General features: G+C 38.7%; 1 protein-coding gene across 7 annotated transcripts in view; it reads left to right on the top strand.

The window, feature by feature from the left end:
* USP54 (ubiquitin specific peptidase 54) overlaps positions 1-13,156 on the top strand; it is a 100,171-nt gene that overhangs the window by 10,274 nt on the left and 76,741 nt on the right. The window contains exon 1 of one of the 7 annotated variants that reach the window (XM_054690712.1): positions 7,521-7,795. The exons of the other annotated variants lie outside the window; for them this stretch is intronic. The gene's annotated coding sequence lies outside the window, so the exon portion shown is untranslated. Of the gene's footprint in view, positions 1-7,520; positions 7,796-13,156 lie in introns of those variants that run through there. 7 annotated transcript variants of the gene reach the window in all.

Genomic DNA, 13,156 nt, shown 5'->3' on the forward strand with positions numbered 1-13,156 from the left:
GAGATCCTAGTCCCCCACCCCCAACCCCCTTTATTGAAGAGACTTTCCTTGTTCTGATGTATATTCTTTGCTCCTTTGTCATGGATTAGTTGACCACATATGTATGGTTTTATTTCTGGGCTTTCAAATTGATTCCATGGTCTGTGTGTCTGTTTTTGTTTTAATACCATGCTGTTTTTATTGTTATGGCTTTGTAGTATAGTTTGAAGTCTGGGATTATAATACTTCCATTCTCCCCATTTTTAGTGAGGAGAGCTTTGACCGTTCAGGGTTTTTTTGTGATTCTTTATCAATTTCAGCTGTATTTGTTCCATTTCTTTGAAGAATGTCATTGAGATTTTCATTGGCATTGCATTGAATCTGTAAATTGCTTTGGGTAGGATGACCATTTTAATAATGTTGTTTCTCCCAATCCATAAACAGGGATTGCTTTTCCATTTCTTTGTGCTGTCTGTTTCTTCTAACAATGGTTTATAATTTTCCTTGTATAAGTCTTTCACCTCCTTTGTTAGGTTTATTCCCAGGTCTTTATTACTTTTCTTAAAGATTTATTTATGCATTCAAGAGCTTGGGTACAGGCCAGAGGTGCTGGGGGTGAGAGCATTCATCAGAGCCAGAGAGGGTAACAGAACAGGCCGACTGACTGGAATACACTGCTGAGGGGAGCAGTGGGCGAGACAGGAGAGGTCTGTTGCGCCATGTGGGTAGCTCCCTGGCTGGCTGGGGATCAAACTCTTGCTGCAGAGATTGTAGGTAGCTTCACAGTACTGTGCTTAACCCCTGTGCCACCAGGGAGGCCCAAGACTACTGATTTTTGTGTAATTATTTCATTACCTGTTACTTATCTGGTTTATTTTTTTAAAATGTTTTTGCTGTAAATTTTTAAGATTTATAAATATTATATATATTAATTATATCATCTGCAAATAATGATGGCATCATTTCTTCTTTCCAATTTAAATTCCTTTTATGTCTTTCTCTTGTCTAATTGTTCTACTTTGGACTTCCAGTAGTGAATTGAATAGTAGTGGTAGAAGTGGACATCCCAGATCTTAGTAGAAAGGATTTCAGTTTTTTACCATTGAGAATGATGCTAGCTGTGGGTTTGTCATATATGACTTTTATTACATTAAGATATGTTCCTTTTAGCCCCAGTTTTTCAAGGGCCTTCATCAAAAATGGAGGGAGGTGATTTCCCCTTCTTAATTGTAAGTCCTTTGCCATCTCTCAGAGAGAACTACTAATGAATTTGCTGTTTCTCTGACTAGTTTATACTCCTAAGCAAGACTGCTTGTGGATTAGAAGTTTATTAGAGCAGAAGAAAAATTACTGCAGTGGTCCTGTGAAAGGTTAAGGTGGAAGGGTTTCTTTTTTAATTAATTAATTATTTTTGGGTTTAAAGCCCTGTACAGCACCCTAGAGATAGTTGTATATAATAATTGTTTATTTAATTTGTTAGTTAATGGAAATATTTGTTTAATCACTGGTGCCTAGGTACTTCTGGTTGAAGATATTTAGTACCAATGTTATATCATTTTGAATATCATTTGAAATGAAGTGTACATGTCTTTTGAGTTAAAGTTATTATGTGCTTTGCCATTAAATAGGCAACAATGACAGTAAATGTTTTTTTAAAAGTAGTGAAACTGAGGGACAGATTTAATTGCATACAACACATTTAGCTGCTTTCATTTACTGAGACTTGTAGAACAGGACAAGCATAATAAGAGATGCGGAAATGTAATATTCCTGGTTCAGGAAATGGATTGTAAATTCTGAAAAATGGGGTGATTTGGATTTTGATTCTGGTAAGGGCTTGTTGAAACAAACAATGGAATGTTCACTGAAGTGGTGAAGGACCTGACCTCCACTGTTGAAAATGAAATCCTTCTCTAGTGAGGCTGTAATATGACTGCCGCCTGAACTTTGAAGTTGTGTGAAGTGGCTAGAGCCAGAAATGACTCCATGGCATGTTTAGGGAAGGACTTGTTCTGGCTATAACCAAGTGGTTGCACAGGCTGTGGGTGTCACTTTAAACTTAGAAAGACCTGCTTGCTGGAGGAGGAGCAGTTTCCTGAGGATCAGGTGCATGTTTGAAGGGATGAGCTAATCCTTCTAACTAGACCTGCTTTAGATGCTGAGTGGATGTTTTCCTAATTGCAAGTCTTGCAGCTGGGAGAAACAGGAAATGGTTGAAGTTTCAGGCACCTGTGAGTAGCAAATAAAATAGAAGCATTTTTGGAACTCTTTTGAAACCTATTCCTGTGAATATCAGGTTGAAGGTGACATATATACATGCTTTGTTTCTCTAAGTTGAGGGTTATGGTAGGATGTGTAGAGAAAGCTTTGGTGGTTTTAACTTTATTCTGCTGATTCTTTTGGAGGTAACTTAATAATTGTCTTGCGCTGTCATGAGTGATTTTACTGTTTTGGGAAACAAGAATCTGGGTGAATCCTTTTTAATTTCCAACTATCCTTATGGCCTTTTTTGAGCCTTGGTTGATGGCACCTTTTCCTACTTATGTAGTCTGTTAAACTGCTTTCCAAAGACCTGTGCATGATTCTATTTTGTTTTGCTTTAATTTACCTACACTATTTTTTTTTTCCTTGAAGATTTATTTATTCATGCATACAAGAACCAGGGTACAGGCCAGATGTATGGGAGGGTGAGAGGATTCACCATAGACAGAGTGGGGAACAGAAGGCAGATTGACTGAATTACACTGCTGAGGGGAGCAGCGGGAGACACAGGAGAGGTCTGCCATGCCATATGGTTATCGCCCTGGCCAGCAAGGATCGAACCCTCACTGCAGAGGCTGCAGACAGCTTCACAGCGCTGTGCTCAATGGCCTGCGCCACTAGGGAGGCACTAATTTATCTACACTAGTTTAAGTAAGGCTCTTTACAATGAAATTGGATAACAAAATATCAATAATTTTTTAAACTTCTTATTTTGAGATAATTTAAGATTTATATACAGAGTTCAAGAAATCTGATGTACTCTTTACCCAGTATCCCCCAGTGGTAATATTGCAAAACCCTAGTGTACTATCAAAACCAGGATATTGATGTGAAGGTGGAGAATGTGTTCATTATCACAGGACCTATCATATTCACTCAATTCCACCTTAACACCTATAAACCATTAATTGAGAAGTTTGTTAAAAAATTAAATTTTTTTTTAATTTATGCATACAAGAGTTGGGATGTAGGCCAGAAGTAGGGTGTATGTGTGAGAGGATTCACCAGAGACAGAGTGGGGAGCAGAACAGGCAGAGTACTGAAATACACTGCTGAGGGGAGCAACTGGCGAGACAGGAGAGGTCTGCTGCACCACATGTGCCAGCTCCCTGGCTGTCCGGTGATCAAGCTTGTGCTGCAGTGGCTGGAGAGAGCTTGATAGTGCTTTGTCTTTAACCCCTGCACCACCGGGAGGCCCTTTCCCAGCTGTTGTTACTTTAACATTTTTATTTTCCCTAAAACTTATAATACCATTTAAAATATTTTTTTTTTCTTTTTTTGCTTGGCTTACATCTATTTTACCTACTGAAATACCAGCATTGTGTGACCAGGGTCAGTTTTTTTGCCTGCATCCTCAGCACCTAGCACTGGCCTAGCACAGCAAGTGTTTATTGGATAAATGACTGAAGATATCTCTTGGGTGATCTTAAAAGGTGGAGCATATTCTTACTATTTCTGATTTTCATTCTTTCATGGGGCTTTCCGGTAGCGCAAGTAGAGAAGGATGAGGAAGGCCAAGAAATATGATTTTGTCACTGGTTTTAGGGTATTTATTTGTTTATTCATTGGGCAGCCAGAGTTCCTGTCCTTCAGGAGCTCTCAATCTAAGGAGAAACAGATGACTCCCACGCGGTGGGGCCGTGGGCTGTATGCTGCTGGTGTACAAGATGCAGGAGCCTAGGCAAGCCTGCCAGGAGCAAATGTGCCTGGAGCTTCTCTGCAGGTGACATAGGCTTAGGGCTCTCACCTTGACTGCTCAACTCACACGTCCCTTCCCCACAACACCCCTGCCAGTACCACCTGGACCTTAGCTTACCTACCTCAAGAGCTCTGACAGAAGAGGGCTGGTGATAGACAAGGAATAGATCCTCTAGGCAAAAAATGGTTGTATCAGTGATCCTGAAGACAAACACTGAATAGTACTCCCACAGCCCAAGCATAGGCAGGTATTAACTTGGCAGGTATTAATTCATTGAATCCTCCCAACAACTCATGAGGAGATATTGAAGAAGTAAGGTGAGGCTGCTGGGGGACTCAGCATAACGTACTCAAGGTCACTGTACTAATGACTGACCTGGAGGGTTAAACTGTAGGAACATTCAGCACTTATTTCTAGTCTTTTTTGATAATAGCCATTCTAACAGGTATGAGGTGTTATCTTGTGGTTTTGATTTGCACGTCCCTAAAAATAAGTGAAAAATGAACACCTTGTCATGTGTCTATTGGCCATTTATATGTCACCTATGGTGAAATGTCTATTTTAAGCCTCTGCCCATTTTTAAAATTGGGTGGGTTTTTTTTTGGGTTGTTAAATTGCATGGATTATTTATATATTTTAGACATTAACTCTGTGTCAGATGTATGATTTGCCAGTCTTTTTCTCTCATTCAAGAGAGAATGTTGTGTTTTGACAACAGTTTGTTTCATTGTGCAGAAGCTTTTTTAGTTTGATGTAGTCTTATTTATTTTTGCTTTTGGATTAATTACCCAAAAGTATTAACTGTGTATATTTTGTTTTCCATCGACGTCCCAATATATTCTTGCTCACAATCTGGAGTCAAGGCTAAAATATTTTCCCTTGGATTCTTAATTAAGTAAGATCAAGTAAGTCCATCTCCTTTACTCCTGACCCCCTTGTCCATGTCCAACTACACACGTACACATCATGAACATATATATAGCCCAGGGATCAAATGATAATGTTATATAGGTTTCTGCTTGATATAAAGCAGTCCCTACCGTGCTCCTCCCTACCTAATCCTCCATAGTTTATTTATCATTGTTTTTTAATTTAATTTAATGTAATTTTTATTTTAAGATTTATTTATTTATGCATACAAGAGCTGGGGTACAGGCCAGAGATGCGGGGGGTGAGAAGGTCCACCAGAGACAGAGTGGAGAGCAGAACAGGCAGATGTACTGAAATACACTGCTGAAGGGAGCAGCAGGCAAGACAGGAGAGGTCTGCTGCGCCATGTGGGTTAGTTCCCTGGCTGGGGATCGAACTCAGGTTGCAGTGGCTGGCAACTGCTTGATAGCACTGAGACTTTAACCCCTGTGGCACTAGGGAGGTCCCTCCATAGTTTATTTTTAAAGTTCCCCAGATTTTCTCACTACCTTTTACAGTGCTAGAATCAATAAACTTTTTTTTTTTCAGTTTGTCTCCTACTGTGGATCCTCTTAGCTCTTGCTTTTAATGCCAATATCAGCATTATCACCTCAGAAATAAAAACCAACAAAAATGATTGTGGTTTGGGGTTACTCCATGACAACAAAAATGATTGTGTTTTGGGGTTACTCCAAGTCACCTTGGTTTTTCTTCGAGAAATTCCCTATTAGGACTTAAAGAGATGCAAAATGTTCTTTCACAAAATTGAACATTGTGCTGTACCCTACTCCACTTGCTTGTGGAGACCCATAATGAAAGGTGTGGAATTTGACCAAGTAGGACTGTTTAGCCTGTGTTCTTATGTTTTTACATCACTCCCTCCTCCAGCAAAGGATTTCTCTTGATTGTTGTATTCAAGTATTAGAGGTAGCTACTCGCTACTAATGTTTATTTTCTTTTCATAGACCTTTTTCTATTATGGTCACAGGTGGGCTATTTTGTAACATCTGCAAAGTGTTGAAAAGTATGAAAAATATTATTGAAGCACAGTTTTACAAAGTAATTTTTTTTTAAAGAAAATATTAATGCATACAAGAGCTGGGGTGCAGTCCAGAGGTACGGGAGGTGAGAGGATTCACCAGAGACAGAGTGGGGAGCAGAACAGGTGGATTGACTGAAATACACTGCTGAGGGGAGCAGCGGGCAAGACAGGAGAGGTCTGATGAGCCATGTGGGTCACTTCCTTGGCCGGGGATTGAACCCTTGCTGCAGTAGCTGCAGACTGCTTCACAGTGCTGATGCTTAACTCCTTGGGCCACCAAAGAGGCCCCCATAGGAGAATTTTTATGCTAAGTATTTTCTAAGGCGCTTCAAAGAAAATTATAGACTATTAGGATGAGATTCTTCCTGTGGATCACCTCTCTTGCCTGGCTGTGATATGAAAAGTCATGTTATCTCTTGCACTATAACTTGGAATAAAGCTTTGTACCTCTGCTGCAGTACTCCAGTTTTATTCGATTAATTCCACAATGAATATATAATTGTCCCTTAATGACTTGATTGGAGAGTATGACCTTGATATTTGTACATTCTTTCATTGTAGTTAGTACTGACAGTAGAAATCTTGTGTTTCATGTTTTAAAATGTCACTAACTCCCTCATCCCCACCTAGCACTAGGAGACCGGTGTTAGAAAGTTAATGGTTAGCAAAACAAAAGCAGAAATAACCATTTTCTCTTTTAATTTTGGTACTTCCATTGTTGTTAATTTACTACTTTAGTATATTGTTTAAATATTAAAAACAATTGGTTTTTTACAGTGACTGAATCTTTTTAATTTTACTTACAATTCTTAAGTTTATAAAATTAAACTTTTAAAAATCTATTAATATTTTCTCACAACCTATATAAATGCAACAGACATTTCATATCTGGTGAGAATTCTGCCAATGAGCTTTTGCTTTTTTTTTTTTTTTAATCACTATCCTTGTAAAACAAATTGCCATGAAACTGTTTTAATGCTAGAAATAAGACATAGAAGGGTGTGTGTTTCTCCTCTGGGGCCTTTGTGCCCTGTCTGCAGATGTAAATTCTGGGCTGACTGATGGATCACATGTTTGGGGACAGGATCCTGCCTGCTGTTTGTTCTTGCTGATATAAGTTGGCCTTTTTCCTGAGAAGAGGGGTGGAGATCTTTTCACTGTCCTCACCTTCATGATTGAGAAATGTTGAGCTTGCAAGCCTTTAAAAATTGATTCTTGAATCCAGCAGCTTAGTTTACTTAATAATTTTCTTTAACAGTGTTGCTGTGTTTGTTTAAGACAGTTTGAGTTTTACCTGTTAATTCAGTCTCGGAATTTTGAATTAGCCATCCAAACAATGAAATTGTTTTGATTATTCTCTAAAGCATTACCAGCGTGTCCACTTCTAGTGTTCCTTTTGACTGTAGTGCAAAGGACTGTTTTTTTTAGGGCTGGCTCTTCATTTGAAAGCAGCTGCCACCCTGCAAACCTTATTGTTACACTGCTGACCTTTGTCATCAGGAATGTCCCTGGAGGAAACAGTCTCCTAATTGTTTTTCTTAAGCCTCTATGAAGTTTGTGATATGTCCTTTCAAGTTACTTTTGGTTCGGTTTTTTAATTTACTTTGTTTGCTTTTAATTGGAGGTTCCATCTTTTTTATCATGAATTGCCAGTGCTGAGTTCCTGGTAGGTGGTAAGAAGAATTGCCCTTTCCCTGTCATCCTGTACTGCGGGAAGCCTTTGTGGTTTAGATTCACTGTTTCCCATTGTTGCTAACTGCAGTTGTCTCCTCCCTCCTTCCCTTCCCTTTCCCTCCCCATAACTCTAGCTCTTCACTTGTCCCTCCCCATTCCTGTATCACTTGCCCCACAGAAGTCCTTGGGGTTGTTAGAGGCCTTTTGCTGCCAGTTGAATGTGTTGTCTGGTAAGTATCATTCCTGTGGTAAAACTGGGTGAATGGAGGGATGTAGGGACCTGGTGTTTGTGAAGTGCTGTTTTTTACAGAAGAGTTTAAATTTTGGAATTGAAGTTTTAGACTTTCTTAACTTTCAGGAGGCTTCTTTCAGGCTGATTGTTGTTTCTACTCTTCCTCTCTATTTCAATCACTAAGGTTTTGGGAATTTGATTTTTGTTACCAGTTTAAAAATATTCTCATAGATTTTTGATTTTTACAGACATTTGATTTTTTATTTAGAAAAATTTTCCATGAAACATGAAACTGTGAAGAGACATGGACAAAAGGGAATATGATTTTGGACTCAGTGTGTTTTCAAACAAAAATTTTTTAAGAATAAGAATGTGAATAGAAGATTAGATAAGGACATTACATTGAGTAAAGTTGATAGCTATACTCTGGTATCTCACAGATTTACTTGAGTTTATTAGAGTTAAAGGTAAGGATTGTAGGTTTAATATTTAAAATTTCCTTCAAAAAGAAGGTTGTGATTTCTTTATATTTATTTTCAGTACTGAAAATTAATAATGAAGAAAATATCTTATTTTGTGACTAACTTAGAAAGTAGCATTTACTTCCAGATTCAAAATGATTCCTTTTTTATCAGCATAGGAAATTCAATAAGATTTTGGCAATACATTGTTAGTTCTGGGAAATGGTTTTCTCAGTATTTCAGGATAACAGATGCTCTTGGGAATTGTTTTGCGGAAGTTCTATATATTTGTTCAATAGCACCTGCTCTCTTGAAGTGTGAAAACAATAATCCTTTTGAAAGTAAAATATTTAATATTTGGTGTTCAGATTGAATCAAGTATCACTTTTATAATGGGCTTTCTTTTTACTTGGATTGTATGTTTTGATCCTCAGTTAAGAACCTCTGTGTTTGTTTTTGACACTTGATGGACTGGATGGCTGATATTCTGGTATTTCAAGCGAAAATATTGTGAACCTCAGGTGCTCCAGAAGTACTGCCATTTGAAAGTCAGTTTTATGGTTGACAATGTGAGGGAAAACTTTTCATGAGATTTTATTGCTGTTCAATGAGTCACTTATTCAAGTGATAGTTGCAGTTGTCTAATAATGATTTCCAAAATTCCAACTATGTGGCAGGTGCTAGACCCTATGCTAAATGTTTTGTATTTTCTTCTAATTCCCAGTACAGATAGAGAGAAAGGACTGGTCTTTTTAATGCAAAATGAGAATCAATATGAGGCAGATTGTAAGGATGAAGGACATGCCATGTGTCTGATGCCTTTGTTGCACAATCTGTGTCCACTAATGGTGTCTATTGTTACTGTAATTTTACTGTGAAAGAGAGAAGCCAAGTAACTTGCTAAAGGAGTGAGAAGATGGTAAAGAAAAAGGTAATATTTCTTATTGCAAGGAGCAGAGCTAGGGTTTGAATTGGTTGAAAACCTAGAGTCTGGTAGCTTGTTTTTGTTTGAGCATTGTGAAGGCTTTCAGAGTAGATTTCTGTGACTCCCCGCCCAACCCTGCACCTCCTGAGCCCACAGAGGAGGCATTCTTTAGAGATGCCCTTCTTTCTTTGGTATTCTCTGTCACCTTCCCAGTCATGTGCTTGGCCTCTCATATTGGAGTTGATTGTGCCATTCAGTACCAGTGTACTCTGAGTAGAAGTGAGTCCAGCCTGTGTGGTCAGTGGTTTTTCTTCCTATTTTCCTCTTGTTGATACAGCCATGGTGCTTTCATTATTATTATTTTTTAAAGATTTATTTGTTTATTTATTTATACAAGCACTGGGTACAGTCAGAAGCACGAGAGGGTGAGAGAATTCACCAGAGCCAGAGCGGGGAGCAGAGCAGGCAGAAGGACCGAAGTGCTCCCCACACTGCTGAGGGGAGCAGCGGGTGGCAGGAGAGGTCTGCGCGCCATGTGGGACCCTCTTCCGGTGGCTGGGGAGCAGCTGGGGATCGAACTGGCGCTGCAGAGGCTGCGGGCAGCTTCGCAACCCAGCGCTCAACGGCTGCGCCACCGGGGAGGCCCGATTTCATTATTGTTTGTGCTGAAATACTTCAGGTTTCGGTATGTTTGTGAGTCTAAATAGTGCATAGTTGCAATCAAGTGTGTAGTTTAAAAAACCTTGGTGACAAAAACATATCTGGTTCTAAGTTATTGAATCAGGAGATAACAGGGCAATTCTTTTGGAACTCACAGTTATCATTATTGTTATCCTTGGGCCTAATAATGATGGATATTCTCATTGCAATGGATATTCTCTTTACTTTAACCACCATGCTCACTAGTTTGGTACTATTGGAAGTATGTTTGAGAATGAGGTTGTGTTTGTCCCACTGGCCATATACTAGTATATCTTTCTTCCATAGAAAGATGTGGAAGACGGGTATGATATGATTTAGGCAATGATTCAAGGAAGAGAAAAAGATATGAATGATCTTGCCTATAACTGTATTATCTCTAAACTGAAAAGGTACTGTGTTTTACAAAAGTTAGCTCTTCATCTGTTCTTTTAACAAGTATTGAACATCTGTTGAATGTAAGGTAATATAACGTCACACATTGTATTCCAATAAAGTACTGATGTACTGGTTAAGTATTGATTAATGAAGTTCCTGAGAGGGAGAGGTTAAGTCCCAGTGGGTGAGGAGCAGTATTTAGACAGTCTTTTGGGAAATGAATTAATGTAAATAAATGATTACTCCTTCCTGATAGGATGTGACTATTATTAGTCTCTATTACTATAAGTTGGCAACAGAGTGGGTTTCTTCAGACAGGTTTGCTGAGTAGGGGGGGATTAGTAATATTAGAAAGGACTGAGAAGATGGTAGAGAAAAAGATAATATTTCTTATTGAGCAAAATGCTAAGCATATACATAGAACAAATCTTTTTGTGTTTTAAGGGGAGTAGTGGTAGATAAGGTTGGAAATGTGCTTGGGGTAAGAGATTGTGGGAGGTCATTTAAGGTCAAGTATTTTGACTATATTTTGTTACTTAAGTTTTATGAGCTAAGAGTGCTTTTGGGAACATTTTATAAAGATTTATTTATTTATGCATACAAGAGCCAGGGTACAAGGCCAGATGCGTGGGAGGATGAGAGGATTCACCTGAGACAGCGGGAAACAGAACAGGCAGACTGATGAAATACACTGCTGAGGGTAGCAGGGGGCGAGACAGGAGAGGTCTGCCTCGCCATGTGGGTTTCTCCCTGGATGGCCTGGGATTGAACTCGTGCTGCAGAGGCTGTGGATTGCTTCATAGTGCGGTGCTTAACCCCTTGCGCCACCAGGGAGGCCTGGGGAATATTTTGTAGTTAAAATCAATTCTGAACTATTCCTTTTAATTCTAATAATATAGATGAATATATCAAGAATACATTATTTTTAGACTTCATTTCCCCCCATTTTGATATGGCTTTGGATTGTGCTCTCAATTATAATTTAATCTCAAGGAATTTTTACAGTAAGTATATGTGTGTTTTTGTCTGTGAGAAAGAAATGGAGGTGGGAGAAAGGATAGGTATATAGGGACTGGTCAGTCATCATAATCATAGCTACTATTTATGGAACTCCTATTTTATACCTGACCCTAAATATTTTGTATGAATAATTTTGCTGAATGCTCTCTACAAATCAAATTTATTATGGGTAGTAAATGGACCTGAAAGTGATGGAGCAGGATTGATTGCAATAGAGAGTCATCTTATTTTTCTTCATTATCCACATCAAAACATTTATACCTCACTTAATAAGTACCAGGCACTGGTCTAATTATACATACATGCTTATTTCATTTAGTCCTCATAACTCATAACAATTCTTTGAGATAGATATTATTTATTAATCCCATTTTACTGGTAAAATATCTAAGACTTCAGGGCCTCCCTAGTGGCGCAGCGGTTGAGCGCTGGGTTGCGAAGCTGCCCGCAGCCTCTGCAGTGCCGGTTCGATCCCCGGCTGCTCCCCGGCCACCACAGGAGGGTCCCACATGGCACGCAGACCTCTCCTGCCGCCCGCTGCTCCCCTCAACAGTGTACTTCCTGCTCTGCTCCCCGCTCTGGCTCTGGTGAATTTTCTCACCCTCCTGCGCTTCTGACTGTACCCAGCGCTTGTATAAGTAAATAAATAAATCTTTAAAAAAAAAAAAGTATCTAAGACTTCAGTTAGTGATTCTGTAACTTGGTCCAAATGACAATTGTATGTTGGTGGTGAAATCTAGGTCTGCTCTGCCCTGCTAACTCTGGGTTGTTAGGTTGTATTAATATAATTCACCATGTATTTTCTGGCAATGCTATGCATTGGATTTCCACTATGAGAATGGTGTTTCTTGAGATTAAGCAGCATGTTTGACACTATCGCGGCTGCATTTTTTTCCCCCCATGGCTGCATTTTTAACTGCTGTGTTCTTTCTATTATCATGCTGCTTCCCTTAGAAGTCAGTACATTAGCTACACAATTCTGAATATTTATAAGGAAGGGCTGAGTAGCTTGCAACAATCTTTTTAGCTCATAAAGTTTGTCAGTTAAAACAAAGTAAAACATACCCTTGTCTTTTTGTTTTCTTTGCAGCTGGTCTTGGACAAATTTGTTGTAAATGACAGCTTTCTTATAAAAGGAAAAATAAGGCTTTCTGTTTGTGATTATCAGAATACAATTCTTATTGTACATGATGTAATAATTTGGAGCAGCAAAATTTCAACCCACAGGAAATTGTTTGAATTGAGTAACTGTATTCCCTGGGGAGTTTGAGATAACCGGCCCATAAATCAACAAATGGCCTAGCCTTTTTTATGGTTGTAGATGCATGTCTTGATATTCCACACTGAATTAGAAGCAAATATTGATTCCATTTATATAGCCTCTGTTAGAAAATGTTGCCTGCAGTATCTCAAGCTGAATATGGGGGATTTTTTTTTTCTCAATTTAAGGAGAGTCAAAATTTATAAGTATGTTGGAATTGTTTAGTCTGATCCCTTCAGACAGTTTTCTCTTTCAATTAAGTTTTTGATGATTCATTGCCTATTATATTTAACTTGTGTGTGGAATAAAAAGATATTTTTAAAGGAATATATGATGTAGCCCATGTGCACAAATACTTGTAACATGAAGGAGGTTGGAAATGCTGTCACCTAAGCCCCACATATACTGAAAGCACAGGAGGTTGAAATGAATGAGAATGGAAAGGTGAGAGAGGGAGAGAATCTGTGAAGGTGTTTGGTGCTGCTGTTTCTTGTAGAGTGGTTATGTTTTTAACAAGAAGGAATGGAAAGACACCTCAGGTTGAGACAACATTAGAGCCAAGCTACTGAGGAAGTATAGAGCATATTCATTATATAGAAAGGAGTCCAGTTTATC

The sequence above is a fragment of the Talpa occidentalis genome, unplaced genomic scaffold, assembly GCF_014898055.3.
Source record: "Talpa occidentalis isolate TD23 unplaced genomic scaffold, MPIMG_talOcc4v2.1 talOcc4.8, whole genome shotgun sequence".
Classification (NCBI taxonomy): Eukaryota; Metazoa; Chordata; class Mammalia; order Eulipotyphla; family Talpidae; genus Talpa; species Talpa occidentalis.